The sequence below is a fragment of the Acomys minous genome (assembly GCF_964271855.1).
Source record: "Acomys minous genome assembly, chromosome: 1".
NCBI lineage: Eukaryota > Metazoa > Chordata > Mammalia > Rodentia > Muridae > Acomys > Acomys minous.
Genome location: NC_140483.1, coordinates 27,272,220 through 27,277,906, shown reverse-complemented (window position 1 = coordinate 27,277,906; position 5,687 = coordinate 27,272,220). Strand labels below are relative to the sequence as shown.

Below are 5,687 nucleotides of genomic sequence, written 5' to 3'. Positions count from 1 at the left end.
GAGGAGAAACCCACATCGCCGTCTCTATTAGTGATGCCTCCGGAACTGTGCGAAGTTGTGCCTCAGGAGAGATTTTAAAACACATTTTACTTATACCAGCTTCTACCTTTCTGAATTTGGCAACTCTATTTGAAAGCTTGTGCTTTAGCACAAAGATCAAAGTCCACAGAAAGACTTAGGGTGAGGATGCCTCCTTACCACATGGCGCGGCGCTGGTTGCTATCAGAATAGGACGCGTTCAGAGGATGTTGCAAACCAGAACTGCAGCAGCAGCTCTCCCACCTCCCAAAATAGTGCGAAAGACTGTTTCCTGCAGCAGTCGGCTACGGACAGGATGGTAGAAAGGGAAGGTCTGGCCAGGCATATTCCCGTGATCCCTGAACTCAGGAGGCAAAGGCAGGAGGCATCTCTGTGAATTTGAGGCCAGCCTGGTCTACATAGCAAGTTCAAGGGCAGCCAGGGTTACATAGAGAGTTCCTGTCTCAAAAAAACTGAAAAAGAAGGGAGGGAGGGACGGAGGGACGGAGGGACGGAGGGACGGAGGGACGGAGGGAGGAAAGGAAAATCTTTTGAGCGAACTGTAAGAGAGTAGAGAAATCTAATATGCTGTGGTATAGACTGTAACTTACTTATGATGATGATTTGAATTCCCAAAAACTTCTCTACAAAGCTAATTACATTAAATCTATATGGGGCAGAGCTCCAACCGTTTATTCTTTCATTTACTCAGTAGCTTCAGTGAACATTTCTGTGTGGCTTCTGGCTTACTAGCCATCAACAGGCATGATATTTATTATCGGTATTTGTTTCACAATGAGTTTTCCTAAAAGGAAACGATAAAATCTTTTTTTTTTTTTAATTTATTTGTGCAACTGACACAGAGAGTAGAACGTGAAGAGGGCCAGAAAGTGGAGCTCAGGTGCCTTCCAGAGCTTGAAGCCCAGCAAACCCCCAACCCCTCCTACCGCCTCCCTACCCCCCACCCCCCACCTCCCACCCCCTGCCACCCAGTAGGTGTTCATCTTCACCATGGCTGAGCTGATCCGAGAGACGCTGCAGGGGGAAGTGGAGAAATATCCACAGCTGCTGAAGGACTTGAGTAAATCCGTGTCAGGAGGGCAGAAGCTTGAGGCCCAGCTAACGGAGAATAGTGTTGTGAAGCAGGAACCGGCCTCGCTGGACGGATCCAAGGTGGCCTTTAAGCTATTGGAACCTGTGATTGTCAAGCAGGAGCTGGGGGAGGCTCGGGCCACAGTGGGGAAGATGCTAGACTGTATCACAGTGGACATTAATTAAGAGCTACAAATCGCAGCTTCGGGACCTAGAGCAGCAGTCAGAGCAACAGAGGGAAATACATCCTTAACTGCAGCAGGAGTTCCAGAGGGCCCAGGCAGCAAAGGCTTCTGGGAAGGCCTGACCTCATGGAAGAGGAGGGAGAGGGGTGACGCTAACCCTGAGCCAGTAAAATGTAAGAAAAAAATTATTTGTGCATGTGAATATATATATTCATTTGTGTGCAGGTATACGTGTGTGTGGTTGCATGTAGATGTGTGTGCTCGTGCATGTGGAAGCCAGAGGCCAACCTCCAGTTTTGTCCTCAGTTTTTTTGTTGTTGTTGTTGTTTTGTTTTAAAGTGTGGGCTCCAGAAGTCAAGTCTTCACGCTTGCACTTTCCAGGCCGACCCATCCCTAACTCACCAAAGTACTCTTACTTTGTGTCCACTGCTTTATGGACACCCAGGGGTACTTTATCTTTCGTTGGACGGAGATAATCGCTAGATACAGCCAACTGTTTTTTAGCCTACCATGACATTTTGCTCCAATCATTGGCAGTCGAGCCAAGAACAGGATTTCAGAAGGTTCAGCACTGAATCCCAAGGAGCTGGAGTTGTGAGCTGTCTGGTGTAGTTGCTGGCAACCTAGGTCAGGCCCTCCACAAGAGCCGTGTGTGCTCTCAACCACTAGGCCACCTCTCCTGCCCTCGAGATATTTTTAAGTTTCTCTTTCTTCCTCCCTCCTTCCTTCCCTCTCTCTGTGTGTGTGTGTGTGTGTGTGTGTGTGTGTTTTATTAGAAATCAAACACAGGTAATATATGAGAAAATGCTAAAAAAGAAAGAAAGAAATCCAACACAGATGTTCCAGACAAATGCTTACTACCCGAGAGATCGCCCCAGCCTCTAAATGTCATTATTATTGCTCTGCCCTATTGCTGATTCAGAGGCGTCTTGCTTAATTTTAATGTCTTTGTGAATATTCCAAAAATTTTACTCAAGTAGATTTCTAGTTTCCTTCCACTATAGTCAGAAAGTGTGCCGGGCATGGTGGTGCACGCCTTTAATCCCAGCACTCGGGAGGCAAAGGCAGGTGGATCACTGTGAATTTGAGGGCAGCTTGGTCTACAAAGCAAGTCTAGGACAGCCAAGGCTACACAGAGAAACCTTGTCTCGAAAGACAGGAAAAAAGAAAAAAAGAAAAAGAAAGAAAGAAAGAAAATGTATTTGGCATTATTGTAATCTTGTTAATTTTTTAATTTGAGGCCAATCTAGTCTACATAGTGAATTTCAAGGCAGCCAGAACTGCATAGAGAGACTCTATTGCTAAGGAAGAAATTGAAAGAAAGAAAGAAAAAAAGAAAGAAAGAAAGAAGAAGGGAGGGAGATGGGGGAGGGAGAGAGGGAGAGAAAGTGAAGATTGTTGAGCAAATCTAGAATAGAGAATCTGTATATAAATCTAGAAATGTGCAGTGGTACAGATTCTAGTTCACTTATGGTGGTGGCTTGCATTAGGCCTTGTTTACTACTTTTATGGTATTAACGGTTTTCTGAATTCAACTATGTAATTTATCACATATTTTCATATTGTTGCTTATTGTCTTTCTGTTTTGACTCAAAGAACTCCCTTTAGCTTCTCTTTTAAGACCGAGACAATGAAATCCCTCAGAATGTGTTTGTCTCTAGAGTATCTTAATCTCTCCATTTCCAAAGGACTGGGTATCAAATTCTTAGGTTTTGCTTTATTTTGTTTGTTTTTCTTTTAACACATTGACTATGTTGTCTCTCCCTTCTTGGATTGCTGAAGTCCTGTAGAGAGGCACATAGACACCTGCGGTGATGGGTCCTTCCCCTCCCCGTTTCCTGTCCCGTGTGTCCCCCCCCCCCCCCCCCGCGGTCCCCTGCTCTCATGTCTCTCTCTGCCTGCCACAGTTTAACTCTAACGTGCACAGAGAGTCTCATGTCTTCGCCTCTGTCCCCTTCGAGTACTTCTGTTCTTCATATTTATACATTTGGTAATATGCTGTATATAAATCCTTTATGTTTTTGTCATCCTTCAATTTATTTATTTTTGTTTTTCTAGTTGCTTGTTTCAAATGATTTCTCTTTTTGCTCACTAATTCTTTCTTTACCGCGGCCGAGTCTGCTGTTGGAACCCTTGGATAGGTTTCCCTGTTCCCCTGGCGGGCCCTTCAGGGTCAGGATGTCTGCTTATTTTTATCAAACAAGTCTTTATTAAGTTTCCCATTTTGTTCATTTATTGTTTTTCTATTTCATTCACTTCCCTTGTTTTCTTGCATCTCATTGAGTATCTTTAAGATCATTATTTTTAATTACTTTTCAGGCAGTTTGTGCATTGCCGTTTCTTTGGGATCAGTGTCTTGTGTTTGTCTGCTATACTGTCTGTGTAGCTCTGCACTGACGCCTGCACATCTGAAGGACTAGGCCCTCTCTTGCTCTGTAATTGCTGTTTTCGGAAAGTTAAAGGTTTGTTTTTGTTAGATTTCTGGGCTTATGGGATTGCCTCTGGGATCACAACTGAGAGGGGTTGGATTCAGGTCAAGTTAATGACGTTGGCTATGGTGAAGACTTCAGTTGGCAGACATATTCCCAGGGGCTATAGATGGTGTTACGAGCTCTCTAGTCCCTGGACAGGTTCTTTTAAGACCTTGATCAGCGAGATTGGGCTGTAATGAGGGTCCCTTTAAGGCACTCAGTCAGCGAGCTCGTTACTAAGCCTGATCTCAGTATTGGCTTCTTCTGGGTCTCCTGGAACTCTGTTAGAATACCGGATGGCTTCCTAGGTTGGCTGTATGGCCGTTGGTCACAGTAGAGATGGCCCAGCACTGAGGCCATGCCTGAGACGGGCTGGAACTACAGAGAGACTGTGTGGCTGCTATGGAGTGTGGTTCACTACTGTTCTCCAACAGCAAGAGAGTCTCGTAACATGTATCCCAAGTGATGGAAAGATTAAAATTCAAATTGTGAAGTATAGTTTCTGATGAATGTGCATCACCACTGTGCTACTGTATAGTTAAAAATTGCGTGTTGAACTATTACTGTAACCTGAGAATGTCTGTAAGGTTAATAAGTTTGGCATACATGAAGAAGATAAAATAAGAAGGGCAATGAGGCAGAAGAAACCCGCTGAAGTTATAATTTAAAAAAAAATCATCTTTGGGGGTAGAACTAGAAGCATTTAGTCAGGCTTTAAAAATCTCTCACTTGAAATGCCCAGGATCTTGATGATGGTCACTCTGAAAAGTGTCACATATACATTCCCAGAGGCATTTGCAGAAAGCTCATTCTGCATGATTAGATACTGTGTGCACATGATAGAAGTTCAGATGTGAGCACAATGTAGAAGTATATTATTTGGCATCTTTACTTTGTCATTCATATAGAATCCTTTCTTGGTCCCTTGAAATTTCCTAATTGTTTTAAATGAAGAGAAATTGTGTCACATATAGTATAAAGGCAGTGACTCTCACATGGGGAGGACCAGGACTCAAGATTTTAACTACTCCTTCCTCCTCCTCCTCCTCCTCCTTTTCAAGAAGACGATGGTGTAAGTAGTGTGAGCACTCCTCACTTGCACTGAAGAAAGGACCACACTGGATTCATGATTCCTAAGCAAGGTTGATCAATCATTTGACTAAGTAGACAAGAAATCAAAAGTCCTAGAATGCCTGTCTTAAAGTATTTTTTAGCCTCCACTACTAACATTTATGCAGGACACCTCATGAGTCAGTGCTCTTAATTTCATACATTTTTCAACAGCCCGCTTCATAGATGAAGAAAATGAAGCTCTCAGAGCTTGGACATTCACAGGTTAAAAGCCAAGTTTCAAGTCCAAGGCTGTCTGTCTCCCGACAGGTAGGCTGCCTGAGGTAGGACTTACATTGTATCTTGAAGAAGTTGACACAATGTATGCTTCCTTTAAAAACTCTAAGAGCCAGCTCCGTTCACACAGTGCTGTCCGAATGCTAATTGAAGGTGGTATTGGCAAGATTCACATCACTGTCAGCACCTCATCTAGTCAGTACAAATTTGCTATAACCGTCTATCTGGAATAATAATAGAAGCAACAATAACACTTTAAAAATGCAGACAGTAGCAAACACCTTACAATCCACTTGTGCAGATTCTTTGTATGTTTAGATTTAGACTCTTTCCATAGGTTTCCAGTTTAGCATCAAGTCCAGTGCCTGGATGTGGCTATTTGGGATGCTGTTTTAAAAAAGAATTCTGTGATATAGTCCAGAATCCATCATATGAATCATGCCTATGAATGAATAAGTGACTCATATATGGTCACAAAAATGGGCAAACTGAGACCAAAACTCAGATTTCCTTCAATCTGTTGTCACTGAAGTAAAACTGCATGATATAGGGAGATATCAATACTCCGGCTTAG

At 43.2% G+C, this 5,687-nt stretch overlaps 1 pseudogene across 1 annotated transcript; it reads left to right on the top strand.

Moving 5' to 3' along the window:
- Window positions 1-1,029: 1,029 nt before the first annotated feature.
- LOC311593640 (prefoldin subunit 6-like) lies at window positions 1,030-1,417 on the top strand (annotated as a pseudogene). Its single transcript has one exon. The product of its transcript is annotated as a prefoldin subunit 6-like (transcript).
- Window positions 1,418-5,687: the final 4,270 nt, after the last annotated feature.